Source organism: Trichechus manatus, unplaced genomic scaffold (genome assembly GCF_000243295.1).
Source record: "Trichechus manatus latirostris isolate Lorelei unplaced genomic scaffold, TriManLat1.0 scaffold00127, whole genome shotgun sequence".
Classification (NCBI taxonomy): Eukaryota; Metazoa; Chordata; class Mammalia; order Sirenia; family Trichechidae; genus Trichechus; species Trichechus manatus.
This window is the reverse complement of record NW_004444063.1, coordinates 823,456-838,048: the sequence shown is the minus strand read 5'-3', so window position 1 is coordinate 838,048 and position 14,593 is coordinate 823,456. Positions and strand designations below refer to the sequence as shown.

The 14,593-nt window shown below is 44.4% G+C and overlaps 1 protein-coding gene across 2 annotated transcripts in view; it reads right to left on the bottom strand.

The window, feature by feature from the left end:
- Positions 1 to 14,593, bottom strand: part of SPOCK1 (SPARC (osteonectin), cwcv and kazal like domains proteoglycan 1) — a 727,447-nt gene that overhangs the window by 278,211 nt on the left and 434,643 nt on the right. The gene's annotated exons all lie outside the window — the stretch shown is intronic.

Genomic DNA, 14,593 nt, shown 5'->3' with positions numbered 1-14,593 from the left:
TCAAAGATAAGAGGAAGGGGAGCCCCAAGCATTCACTTTGAAGAGTCTTTTTAAGAAGAGACGCGTTTGGCGTCAGCCAGTAGAGAGAAATGAGAAGCAGGAGGGAAAGGAGATCTCGGATAGAGGTTTCCAGGGAAAGGGAGGGATAGGGGAATAATCAATCAAAAAACGTTTCTAAATGTGGATTTAAAGAAGAAAGCCAGGCAAGTTCTCATGCTTAACTGCCCTAAGAGGAGCCAATGCAGGTAAGAAAAGGTGAGGCATTCTGGCCAAGAGAAACGGAAGGACTTCAAAGACCACAGGGTGAGAGGGAAATGTACCTGCTCCAGGCTCCCTTCAGGAAATCACCTCTGAAACCCTGGCAGGTGCTCTCAGAGCAGAACAGTGGAGAAGGCGGCAGCCTTGGAGAGATCAGTCTCTGAGGCCATTTCACCCCCATCTCACTGCCTGTCCTCAGCCAAAGGACACTTCCTCCGTGAAGCCTCCCCTGACCAGCCCATGGTTTTGCCATGAAATGCCCTATTTTATTTCTACATAGGACTGACCACCATCTGAAATCATCTCATCCATTTTTTTTTTGATTGTGTGCCATCTATTCCCCTGCTAGAATGTGAGTTCCATGGGACAGGGAACTTGTTTATCTCTCATAACCCTATGCTTGGCAGTGAACACTCACATGCATGTGGAGCAGGTGAAAGAATTTCTCAAATATCCCAATTCTTAATCACAAGAGTACAGCTATTGGCACCATCTTCTTAAAGAGGTGAAGAGAGAAAGTGTCATGTTTGTTGACATCTGTTATGCACCAGACAATCAGCTGTGATTGATCCTTACAACTTCCCACAAGGAAAGCATCACCATCCACGTTTTACATTTAAGGAGACTAAGGCTCAGAGAGGTCAAGTGATTTGACTATATTTGCACAACAAATATCAAAGCAAGGCTCAAACTCAAAAGCTGAAGTTCCTTTCTCTACAGGGTCCTAGGGAGTGTCAGGGTCTAGTGTCAGGCTAACCAGCTCACCTTCTTCTGAGGAAGGATAGCTGGGGTCATCCTCATACCAGTCGTGCACCCTCAGGGTGGAAAAGGAGCAAAAATAAGAAACATAATTTGTTCACACCCAGACTGCCACTGACCTGTCTAGGCTGTCCTCACAGTGACCAACATCTCTGCCTCTGGATCCAAACCTCCAGTGGATGCACAAACCAACTCTGGAAAAACAGCCAGTTTCAAGTGAGAAGCTTGTGGGAGGGGAAATGGGTGGCACCCTAAGGCTGAGAAATATAAAGAATGGAGAAAGGAAAGGTGACCTGGCTTTTAGTGAGTAGACGTAGCCTCCTTGACCAGGCCTGACCTTTCCCAAGTGCCAGACTAAATGATCGGCGGCCAATCTGACATCTCTACTTGTCCATCAGGCAACTCGCACTACTAACGTTTCAAAAACATTTTTTTAAAACTTTTTTATTGTACTTTAGGTGAAGGTTTACAGAACAAATAGTTTTTCATTAAACAGTCAGTACACATATTGTTTTATGACATTGGTTAACAGCCCCAAGACATGTCAATGCTCTCCCTTCTCGACCTCGGAGGACCTTTTTTTGGTGAAAATAATACATAACCAAAGTTACACCATTTCAAAAGTTTCTACATGTACAATTCAGTGACACTGACTACATTCTTCCAGTTGTGCTGCTATTCTCACTAACCTTTTCTAAATTATTCCATCACAATTGTCTTCAACTCACTGTCCCCTAGACTTCCTATCAAACCTTTTCAGTTGCTGTTGTCAATTTGATCTCACATGGATAACTCTCTTTTTATTGTTGTTGTACTTTAGATGAAGGTTTACAGAACAAAATAGTTTCTCATTAAACAGTGAATACACATATTGCCCTTATGACAATGGTTAACAACCCCACGACTTGCCAACATTGTCCTTACTCAATCTTGGGTTCCCTATCACCAGCTTTCCTCTCCCCTTCTGCCTTCTAGTCCTTGTCCCTGGACTGCTGTGCCTCATTAGTCCCGTTTTGTTTTATGGGGCTCTCCAATCCCCAGCTGAACGGTGAACCCTGGGAGTGACTTCACCACTGAGCTAAAAGGGAGTCCAGGGGCCATACTCTCGGGGTTTCTAGAGTCTCTTTCAGGCCAGTAAATCTGGTCTTTTTGTGTGTGTGTTAGAATTTTGTTCCACATCCTTCTCCAGCTCTATCCAGAACCCTCTGTTGTGATCCTGGTCAGAGCAGTCAGTGGTGGTAGCCGGGCACCAGCTAGCTGTACTAGACTCAGTCTGGTGGAAGCCTTGGTAGCTGTGGTCCATTAGTCCTTTGGACTAATCTTTTCCTTGTATCCTGTTCTCTTCATTCTCCTTTGCTCCCGAAGGGGTGAGACCAGTGGAGTATCTTAGAAGGCTCCTCACAGGCTTTTAAGACCCCAGACACTACTCACCAAGGTAGAATGTAGAACGTTGTCTTTATAAACTGTGTTAGGCCAATTGAGCTCGATGTTCCCCAAGACCATGGTCCCCACAGCCCTCCGCCCAGCAATTCAGTCCCTCAGGGAGTCTGGATGTATCTATGGAGGTTCCATCACCTTTCCTTGCATAAGTTGTGCTGGCTTCCCCAGCATTGTGTACTGTCTTACCCTTCATCAAAGTTACTACTTATCTATTGTCTATTTAGTATTCCCCCCCACCCCTCCCATCCCTCATAACCAACAAAGATTGTTACTTTTTGTGTGTAAACTTTTTCATGGGTTTTTACAATAGAGGTCTCATACAATATTTGTCCTTTTGTGATTGACTTTTTTCACTCAGCATAATGTCCTCCAGTTTCATCCATGTTATGAGATGGTTCACAGATTCCTTGTTATTCTTTCTCGTTGCATAGTACTCCATTGTGTGTATGTACCATAGTTTGTTTATCCATTCATCTGTTGACGGGCACCTATGCTGTTTCCATCGTTTTGCTATTGTGAACAATGCTGCCATGAACATAGGTGTGCATATGTCTATTCGAGTGACGACTCTTATTCCTCTAGGATATATTCCTAGGAGTGGGATTGCTGGATCAAATGGTATGTCTACTTCTAGCTTTCTGAGAAGGTGCCATATCATTTTCCAAAATGGTTGTATCATTTTGCATTCCCACCAGCAGTCCATAAGAGTTCCCATCTCCCCGCAGCCCCTCCAACATTTGTTATTTCCAGTGTTTTTGATTCGTGCCAGTAATGCCGGGGTGAGATGGTATCTCATTGTGGTTTTAATTTGCATTTCTCTAATGGCTAGTGATCGCGAGCATTTCCTCATGTGTCTGTTGGCCATTTGAATGTCTTCTTTGGTGAAGTGTCTGTTCATTTCCTTTGCCCATTTTTTAATAGGATTATTTGTCTTTTTGTTGTAGAGGTGTTGGATTTTCTTGTAGATTATGGAGATTAGACCTTTGTCTGACTTGTACTGTCCAAAAATTTTTTCCCAGTCTGTAGGTTCTGTTTTCATTCTTTTGGTGAAGTCTTTTGAAGAGCATAGGTGTTTGATTTTTAGAAGATCCCAGTTATCTAGCTTATCTATTGGGTTTTGTGCGTTGATGGTTATGGTTTGTATCCTGTTAATGCCATGTATTAAGGCCTGAAGTTTGGTCCTATTTTTTTTTCTATGAACTTCATAGTTTTAGGCTTTATATTCAGGTCTTTTATCTGTTTTGAAGTAGTTTTTGTATACGGTGTGAGGTATGGGTCCTGTTTCATTTTTCTGCAAATGGATATCCAGTTTTGCCAGCACCATTTGTTAAAAAGACTGTCTTTTCCCCATTTGATCGACTTCGGGCCCTTGTTGAAGATCAGGTGACCGTAGGTGGATAGATTCTGTTCTATTCTGTTCCACTGGTCAATGTATCTGTACCAGTACCAGGCTGTTTTGACTACCGTAGCTGTATAGTAGGTTCTGAGGTCAAGTAGTGTGATTGCTCCAACTTTCTTCTTCTTCAGTAGTGCTTTACTTATTCAGGGCTTCTTCCCTTTCCATATAAAGTTAATGATTAGTTTTTCCATCTCTTTGAAGAATGTTGTTGGTATTTGGGTAGGGATTTCACTGTATTTGTAAACTGCTTTCGGTAGAACTGTAATTTTCACTATGTTGAGTCTACCTATCCACGAGCATGGTATGTTTTTCCATTTATGTAGATCCCTTTGAGTTTCTTGCAAAAGTGTTTTGTAGTTTTCTTTGTATAGGTCTTTTACATCCCTGGTTAGATTTATTCCTATTTTATTTTTTTAGGAGATATAATAAATGATATTGTTTTCCTGATTTCCTTTTCATCATTCTCTTTATTGGTGTATAGGAATCTAACTGATTTTTGTGTGTTTACCTTGTATCTTGCTACTCTGCTGAATCTTTCTATTAGTTCCAGTAGATTTCTCGTGGAGTCTTTAGGGTTTTCTATGTGTAGTATCATATCATCCGCAAACAGGGACAGTTTAACTTCATTACCAGTTTGGATGCCCTTTATTTATTTTTCTTGCCTTATTGCTCTAGCTAGAACCTCCAGCACAATGTTAAATAGGCGTGGTGATAAAGGGCATCCTTGTCTTGTTCTTGTTCTCAAGGGGAATGTTTTCAGCCTCTCTCCATTAAGAATGATGTTGGCCGTTGGTTCAAAAGCAACATTTTTGATTCCTTACCCAGAGCCCCAAAAACCTGTTCCTTATCCAGTCTTTTCCATTTCAGTAAATGACAGCACCATCTACTCGGCTGCTGAAGCCACACAGGAGGCCACTTTGACTCCTCTCTTGATCCCTACTCCTACATCTAAATCATCAATAAGTCTTATTGGTTCTACCTCCTAAACATATGCTACTTGTGTCTAAGTCTGTCCATCGCTATTGTGTCTCTGGACCATTGCAACAGCCTCCTAGCTGGATTCTTTCTTCCCTTCTAAGCTCTGTAATCTACCCTCTACGTGGCAGCCAGTCATCTTTTAAAAATGTAGATCCCACTATATCCCTCCCCTGCTCGAAACTTCTCCAATGACTTGCAAGGATTTTTTATGGCCTACAAGGACTTACATGATTTGGCCCCTGCCTACTTCTCTGACCTTACCTCTGGCCACTCTACCCTTTCTCCACTATGGTCCAGCCACAACAGCTTCCTCCATCTGACCCTTGAACAAAAAGCTGTTTTTAGCCTTACAGCCTTTGCTATACCTAGAGTCCTCCTCCAAATCACTGCATGGCTTGCTCCTTCTTGTCACTCATACTCTGCCTGTCTCCTCCCAAGAGACCCTCCTAGATCACCTTATCTAAAGTAGCCTCCTTCAGACCTCCATCATATTACCCAGTTTTTCTTTGGAGTATTTAGAACTGTTTGATACTTTCTTATTTATCTCTCCCAGTAGAATGCACTGTCATGAAAGCAGCAATCTTTTCTGTTTTGTACATTTCTATACTCCCTGGGCCTAAGACAGTGCCTGGCACATAGTAGGAGCCCAGTATAAACTTAATAAACAGCTCAATGCACCTCTACATCCCCAGGGACTCCCACAGGGTCTGGTGTGAAAAAGCAGATGCTCAAAAAATGATGACATGTTGGGTAAGGGATGAGTGACTTCTGTTTCCAAGCTGGTTGGTTAATAAGCAACCCGCTGTGAGGCACTTCTAAAGCCATTCAGGCTATTTAGACTTTGGTATTATTTTCCTCAAAACGGGACTGTGCAAGAAGGCAGAATCCATCCCCAGTCTGCTAAGAAATCTGTCCATAAATGGGTTAAAAAAATAAAGGACTAATTCCCTATACCAGTGAAAAAACAAATTTTCTGGCCCCCTTTTCCCATTTGATCTAAAAATAAAGGCACCAACTCTGGGTTCCTTTGAGAGTGTCTGATTTAAGCTCTGATTTTGTCTCAGGAAAGGCACAGCCACTTGCACTCCCCTAATAGGGCATAATGCTGCCAATTAGTTAACTTACACATTTGTCACACAGGGTAAATTACAGGCTCCCAGAGCTGGGCGGATCTGAAGGGGTCATCCTGTTTCCTCTCCTGCTTTATTGGAGCCTCCTGGAGCCCTGGGAACCTCTCAGGCTCTGGATTCTCTTTAGGGAAGGGGATCCCACCACCTTCTCATGACACTTATTTCTCTAACCACCTTTACTGCCAAAAATCCCTCCTAACAGGCAGCCTAAATCCTGCACAGCACCATTAGCTTGCTGCCTTGCTCTACCCTCAGCTTCATCCCTGAGGCTTAGAAGCAAGAGTACAAGGCAGAAGACCTGGTCCAAGCCCTAACTTGGCCACTTGCCAACTGTGAGATTTGGGGCAAACACCTTACTTTGCTAAAAAGGGGGATTCATAGGACTGTCCCCACCTACTTTATAGGGCTTTGGGGAGGATTAAACATAGATGAGCCGATCTCCTTAGACCATATGCTCCTTGAGGACAAAGGCTCTGCCTTTCTCCTACACTGCCACTCGCTAACATTTACTGTGCCCTCACTAGATGCCAGGCACAAAAGCATCACAGGAATCATCTCCTTTCATCCTCTGAATAACCCCTGATTATTAGTATCTCAGTTTTACAACAAAGAAACTGAGGCTCAGAAAGATTAAAGCACTTGCCCAAGGTCACACAGCTACTGAGTAGCTAAGCCAGGATCCAGCCAGACCTGGCAGAGGTGACGGCCTTAGCTTTATCGCCTTCTGCTCCCCTGGCTCTCACTCATCTTTGTCCCTTCATCTCCTCTATGGCCTGGACTGGCAAAGAACATCTGGCACATAGCGCCTTCCAGCATTTACCAAGTCGGGTAGAGGATACTTTGTAAGCCAAAAAGAAAGATGCAAATGTAAGATGCTAAGGTTATTAATTCATATTACCTTCTGTAATAATAATGTTTGTAAGTTTGCCATCAGTAAATTTAAATAACAGGGTGAGGATTGTGTGGGCTGGGGGAGGAAGAAGATATATTTGACTCTGAAATACCAGGAGCATTACCTGAGTTATCATATTTTATGTTTTAATAACTCTGAGCTATACATTATCATCATTTTACAGGAGAGAACACCAAATTCAAAGAAAATTTCAGCTTCCTAAGTTTGAACTCAGTGGGTTTTACTGCCCCAAAGAGAGGCTACCAAGACTCTCAGGGTTTACAGTCACTACTCTGAGGGCCCATTTAATCCCCTGGCACAACTTCCTTTGCCACCCCATGGACACCTCCCCTGCGGTGAGTCCCTACTGTTTGGCTGAAAGCAAACCAGGTAAGCCAGAAACTCCAGAATATTCAGGTCAGAGTTGTGAGGAGGCCTCCCTCGTTTCTCGTCCTCGGCTCTCCTCCTTCCCACACTCTGACGAATACGGTCTTAAAATAGAAACCCCCACAATTCATGCACTGGGATAATGGAAAAATACAAAAAAGGCCATGAATGAGCTGTTCATTATCCTGGTCCTCACAATGACAAAATGAAATCACGTGTGACCAAGTGGACAGCTTGGTCAGGTCTGCCTGTTTGATTCCAATCATACGTGTATATCATGAGCTGCCTGTGAAGTCTTGGGCTGGGCACTGGGGGAAAGATGGGAATAAAGGTAACCTCAAGATCATAACCTCAAGGAGCTTCCAGATTTGAATATCAACCTCACAAATAACTCTAGCACAAGTCCAAAAGCACAGAGTGGGCAACACAAATGCCAAATAGAAGAAATGAAAAGACTTGATGGAGAAAATATGATTACGTTGGACACTGAAGAACAAATAAGATTTCCAATAGGCAGAAATGAGGCATTCTGGATAGGAGAGGCAGCATGAGCAAACACAGGGAGGAGAGGAAGTTGAAGAGTGTGTGTGGAATGTTCTAGTCTGGACATGTGTGAAGATGTGTGAGGATGTTCTAGTCTGGAACTAAAACATAAAGAACCATAAACATTGCTAATAAATTTAGAATTTATTCCATAATTTAGACTGTGGGAGCCACTGTCAGTGCAAAAGTGGCATGGCATCAGACCCTGTCTAACTTCAGGAAGCGGGAGGAGAACCATCAGCAGCAGCAGCCCAAAAGTGATTCCTATGAAGTGGAGTCCAGACGTACCTCCACTCTCCAACATTTTTACCATTTCTGACACCAGGCATCCTACCAACCTTTTTACCAATTCTGACACCAGCCATCCCTCTCTACTTCTCTGCTGGGTTCAATAATTCATTGCAATGGCCACAGATAACTCACAGATCATATGCATGATTATGGGGTTTATTAGTGAAGTAACAGGTTACAATTCACAATCAAGATCAACTTGGAAGTAACAGGAATGATTTTGGATACAGTTCTTCTATCACTACAGCTTCTTCTCGGGTGTGCCTACAGGCAGGCCTCTCTCTGCTCTTGGCCCTCGCTCTTGGCCTTGTCTCTGCCATACTTGGGCAAGTGTTACAAAGCTCTTTAGCTCTTCCAGTAAATACCTGGATCCACCCCACATCACCAGCAAGCCTCCTGCCTGAAGGCACTCAGCTCTCTTGCTCTATGGGTCAGCAAGCCCACTGTAGCTGCCTTGCTCCGTGGGCCGGGAAGCCCACTGCACTATTTCACACTGGTCTGGTTCTTTTGCCACTGTTTCTCTGCTGTTGGACTTTGCCATGCTTGCTGCTGCTTCTTGCCATCTCCATGTGTCTCCTGGGTCTAGGAGGTTCTCACTGCAGGGACCCTGGGTCCAAAGGATGCACTCACTCTATTCTCAGTTCTGCTTCTTGATAGTAGTGAAGTCCCCCTCCAACCTCTGGGATTGGCTCCCTTCAAGCCTAGTGGGATGGCAAAACTGACCAATCCCCTACAAGGGTTTCATGCACCTTATTTGCATTAGCAAAACTGTCCAATCCCCTTGGTGGACCACAAGCACCGTATCTGTATAGTCCCATCCAAACATTTTGTAGGGGTCACAAGGCCATGGCTAGAAGGGCCGTATAATAGGAATTCACTGCACTGCAGTCAAGTTTCTGGGGAAGGGAATGACAAAAAGGGCTCTGCTTTAGGGGTCCTTCACTCTATCAGTACTGAGTACTGGAGTAGACTAGAAACACTAGTCAGCAGGGAACTCAGTTTTGTGGTTCTTTTCATAAAACAGGGTTCTCTCAAATTCCTGCCGCAGAAATGAAAATTTTGGGCTGACTTCAAGAAATGAGAGAAACAGTCATAAGGTAAGACTGGGAAGGGCCCCAATGCCAGCTTTCCAATCCTAGAAGCTTCCAGCTTGCCATCAGCTTTCCCCTCCCTTTTGCTGCATTTGAATAAAACATTAAGCAGAGTTGGAAGCATGGTCCCCATGGAGGCTGGAAACTGGCACATTAGCTGACAAACGGGCTTGCTGCTGTGTAAACTCCCAGGGCAAATGCAAAGTATGAGCTAATCTTGCCACCATCATAAGTTCTCTGGACTGAGGATAATGTATGATAATCTAAATCGGGTTGGGCAGATGCCTGCCTGGGAAATCTGATTAGGATTTGCTTGATAATTCCCTTTCATCCCCTAGGAGACCTCAGGACATGGCAGCCTGTATCTGGCCACGAAGTCAACATGCCCTCAGTGTTCCAGGGCCTCAAGGCTCTCATCTGCTGAACCTCTGTTGGTGACTAAAAGGAATAAGACTTCAATAATTGGCAAATAATTGTGCATCAGTGGGCTCATGGGAACAAACCCTCCTTGATCAGTACACAGTTAAAGAGTCCAGAGCCTCTCTCTGTGTATAAACCAACCAAACAAACCCAAAGCCATTGAGTTGATCCCGACTCATAGCAATCCTATAGTACAGAGTACAGAGCAGAACTGCCCTATAGGGTTTCCATGGCTGTAATCTTTACAGAAGCAGACTGCAACATCTTTCTCCTGCAGAATGGCTAGTAGGTTCAAACCACCCACCTTTTGGTTAGCAGATAAGCACTTAACCACTGCACCACCAGGACTCCCTTCTCTGGGTATAGACTGTATATAAAGCACAAGCTCAGCCATGCCACTTCTTTGTTCAACATCTTTCAGTGGATACCATTACTTCTGGAACAAAGTTTAAAATGCTCAATATGGCAAACATCTCCAGCCCTCACCACCTTAGACTCCCTACCTAAAACTTTATGCCCCGGTAATAAATGAACTGACTGCAGCTTTGCTAACATGTCATACACACCTCCACACCTTAGCTCTTCATCTCGAATCTCTCTCCTCTCCTGGCTAAATATTATTTGTTCTTTAAAACAAAACTCAAATGTCTCCTTCTCTGAGAAGCTATTCCTGAACAGTGTCTCAGCTCTCAGTTATTCAACAAATGCTTCTAAATGTTAGTGAGCACTGCCCAAGTGCTACTATAATCTCCACATTACAATGGGGGAGCCCAGAAAGGTTAACCAGACATTGCTTGGATTCACCCCGCATACCAGTCTGGATTCTGAAGCCCTTTTCTGAGTGGCTTCCCTCCTCACTCTTAACCTCTGTATCAATGTTTCTGTTTTCTGGTCTGTCTTTCCCAATATACTATGAACTCCTTGAGGGCACGGATGGCCTGACCTATTGCTCTGGCCAGCATGGGGCCTGGCCAGCTTCAGGTGCTCAGTGGAGAGTTGCTGAGCTGAAGTTCCCCAGCTGTCACCACGGGTGGCCAAGGCACATTCAGGCTAAGCTCCTAATCTCCCAGATGTCTTCCTCTCTAGTCCCACACGCTCCAACTCTGGCCAACCACCTTCTAGGCCCATGTCATCAATTTCCATGCATACTTGGTGAAGGGACATGAATGGTTTAGTGGAAAGTCACTCCCACTACTTGAAAAACAACTCCCAGTATATGTATTAGATACAACACACTATATGAATGGTAACAACTCAAGCATGAGAACCGCATTAAGATGCCCCTGAGTCTCGACTGGGGGATCGTGTATGTAAACATGTGACATTTAATTGGGTATAAATATATCCAGACATTAATTAATTCCACAAATATTTATTGAGCACTCACTATGTGGCAGAGATTATGAATAAAAAGATGAGTCAGGCCCAGTACCTGCCCTCAGTGAGCGTTTGGCAAGGAGAGTGAGGAGGTTCTAAGATCTACACATGGTGTGACAGCATCCTGCATGGGGTCACAGAGGAAGAATGGCCAATTCTACAAAGAAGAAAGTCAAGGAAAAGTCCATAAAAGGGTCATGGAAGGTATCTTATACTGAAAACCACTGCTGACAGCATAAGTATCTGGGTAGTGGTTCTCAAACCCGACTTCACAACAAAATATGGACTCCTAGGTCCTACCTCCTGAAATCAGAATCTCAGTGAAGCCAAGATTCTGCATTCTAGTTCCTCCAGGTGACTCTGTTGTGGCTGGATTGGTACTGGTCTAGGGATGGAATCTGGAAGCCACTGTTTTGGGTCACTGGGGACCTGGAGAACACTGTAGGGTCCTAGAGGCAGCTAGAGAGATGCTGCAAGAGCCTCAGACACTAAGTCAAAAGACTTGTATTGAAGTCCAGCCTCTGTGTAGACTTGGACAAGTCACTTTAGCCTCCTGAAAACTTCCATCCTCATCAGCAGACAGAAAGGCACAAAGGTTGAGAGTCAGACTGCCTGGATTAAAATCCCAGCTCCATTATTTCCCAGCTAGGTGACTTTGAGCAGGTCACCTACCCCACCTCTATGCTTTCGCTCTCCTTATCTATAACAGAACTATGAATATTATCTACCTCATAAGAGATAATCCAAATAGCACATTTAGCAGAGTGGGTAACACCTAAAATTTACTGAGCACTTGTCGCCATTATGAATATCATCAAAATTACCGTCTGCTGAAGGTGTGGCCACAGGATTTGGTTCGATGACCACCAGCAGAAGGCCGCCCCACGACTGGGATAAACTTTATCAGAGTTTTAAAAAATAGTTTTGCTTTCTTTAATTACTATATAAAGTAGGTATTCTCCAATGAGGGTTTGGGTTTCAGCTTTCTCCCAAGAGCCTACAGCTGTGTTTAGGAGGTTTGCAAAATAAGCTCACAAGTTGATATGATTTTGATAAACAGAGTCAAAGGAAGCCAGGGAGGCAGGCATTTTGTTTGTCTGGTACATGGGTGTTTAGGCCAGCCTCCTTGTTTGGTCCTAGTGCCCAACAATAAAAAGTCCTTCCTCTCTCCTGGCCCTATGCAAGTTACTCCTGACCTAGTCATGCCACCTCCTTTCCTTGCTTCAGAACAACCCATAAGCTCCTGGCATTTGCTGCCTGACATGGCCCATGCTCCTGTCCAGTCTGAGAAAAGTTAAAGAACACCATCCCCATGTTACTAGGCAAGTAACAAAGGCTCTGACTGGACCCTGGGGGTTTCAAGTAAAATCAACACTACATCCACCCCATGAAATCAAACAAGGGACCTCTTGCCCTTCACAACCCAGTGCATAGAACAGTAGGGTAACCACATCAAAACTCAGTCCAGAAGTTCCGGCAAAATGGTGCTCTAGGCAGAAGCACCACGCCGTCCCTCCACAGCAAAGATCTGAAAAACTAAGCCAAACAGAGAATACAACAATCCTGAAGCCCTAAAACATCAAATGAAGAGATAAAGAACTCAGCCAAGCACCAAATGGAGTGAGAAAACTGACAGAGAACGGAGAGCGAGGAGAGATTCATGCAGAGGTCCCCTACCAGCTAACGCAGCACGGATCCACCATCTCGGACTCCTATTGGAGACCAGCAAACAGGGGGTACGAGAAAGCAGCCTCATGGAGCTTCCAGCGGGAGACAAACCAACTGGTAACTGGTGATATACACTTTCCCACCCCCAACCCTTCTTCACCCCAACTCGGCCTCCTCTGCTTCCCGCGGCCGCAGTCTCTGGACCGAGAAACAGCGGCTGCTTGGATTCCACACCCCCGAACGGGTGGCTGTCTGAGTGCCATTTGTTGGCTGCTGGTGTTGCTTTTTTTCCACTTCTTTTTATTTCTTCCTTGCCTCTCCCCACCTCCCCCCTCCATTAGCACAAGTACCTCACTCCGTGTGCCATCTTTGCTTCTTCCTGAGGGGCTGCAGAGCTCAAGTAATTTGTAATATATGCTTCCCCACTCCTCTCTACCCTTCTTCACCCACACTTGGCCCCCTCTGCTTCCCACGGACAGTCTCTTCTCCAGAAACACCAGCCCGTACTACCTGCCTCTCTGAGTGCCATATGTCGATTGCTACTGTTGCTTTTTTTTCTTCTTCTTCTTTTGATTTCTTACTTGTCTCTCGCCACCTCCGCCTCCCTTCACTCAAGTACCTGGCTCCGTGCGCCATCTTTGCTTCTTCCTGAGGGGCTGCGGAGCTCCGTTCGAGTGTGGAGCTTCTTCCCAGTTTGGGCTGCCATGTTGGTAGGACCCCGGGGCTTTTGTTCGTTTTTTTCTTTTGAATTGTTTCTTTGTTCTCTTTTCCTTTTCTTGAGTTGGGAGCCTTTTCTAGCCAGGCTAAGCTGTGTGGCAGGGAGACTCCCCTTCGGCTTCCACAGACGTGCAGAGGGATCCCTGAGGGCATTTCTTTTTACGTTGGTCTTTTTCTTTTTTTCTTCTTTTTTTCTGTTTCATTGCGGGCCTTTCTTGTTTTGTTTTATTTTTTTAATTTGTTCTGTTTTCTTTTCCCTCTTTTTCCCTTTTTATCTTTCTTCATTGCTCAGTTTCTCATCTCTCTCTATCTTCCTTCTCATTCTGTTCTCTGAATACCTGGCGTTGTATACCTCTACACCTTCCAGCCAGGCTGTACTGCAACACCTGAGAGCGACTTCCCCAGACCTCATAGCTGCACCAGTGGGATCCCTGGGAACTTTGTAGTTCTTTAACCTTTCTGATTCTTATTTATTCATTCTTTTCTTTTGTTCCGCCTCCTCTTTCTGTTTTTCTCCATTTCATAGTCTCTCATCTTTCCACTCCAATGACAAGCTCCCCTAGCATTCTTTTCTGTTTCTTTGTAAGTTTTTGGCTCCTGTTCCTCTCTCCTCTCTCCCAATCCATCTTAGCTCCACACATAACAATCTCCCCACTGCATCCTCCCTACCTGCACCGTGCGCTTCACATCACACCACCAAGCAGCACAGCCATGGCTTACTGGAACCTGCGCTGCACTGATTACCGACCAGCTCTGGTGGCTGTAGTAAGTGCCACAAACAACCCGTCCCAGTAACTCCTCTGCAGCTAAACCTGCCCTGCTGTACTATATCTGAGTGACTGACCCTGCCAGTTGAAGAAGGAGGTGAAAAGTATTGTGCCCAAAGACAAGCAAACAACAAAGAATACACAGTCTCCCTGCTCAGACATAGTCAAATTTCCTTTAAAAAAGGGACGAAACAAACACATCTACAATCAATAAATGAGAAAAATTACTACTGAATACCCCAAAGACAGCAGACAATAACAAAACATTTACAGAAACAGGACAGGATGGTTCCAGTAGGTGTCCAAAATAAAACACCAGATGACTCTCCTCTGGAAGAAAATGCACTAGAACTACCTGATAAGGAATTCAAATCTCTAATACTCCGAATTCTCCAAGAACTGAAGCAAAAAGCTGACAAACATGAGGAAAAAATAGACAAATTCATGGAAAATACAGACAAAAAATTGGAAGAATT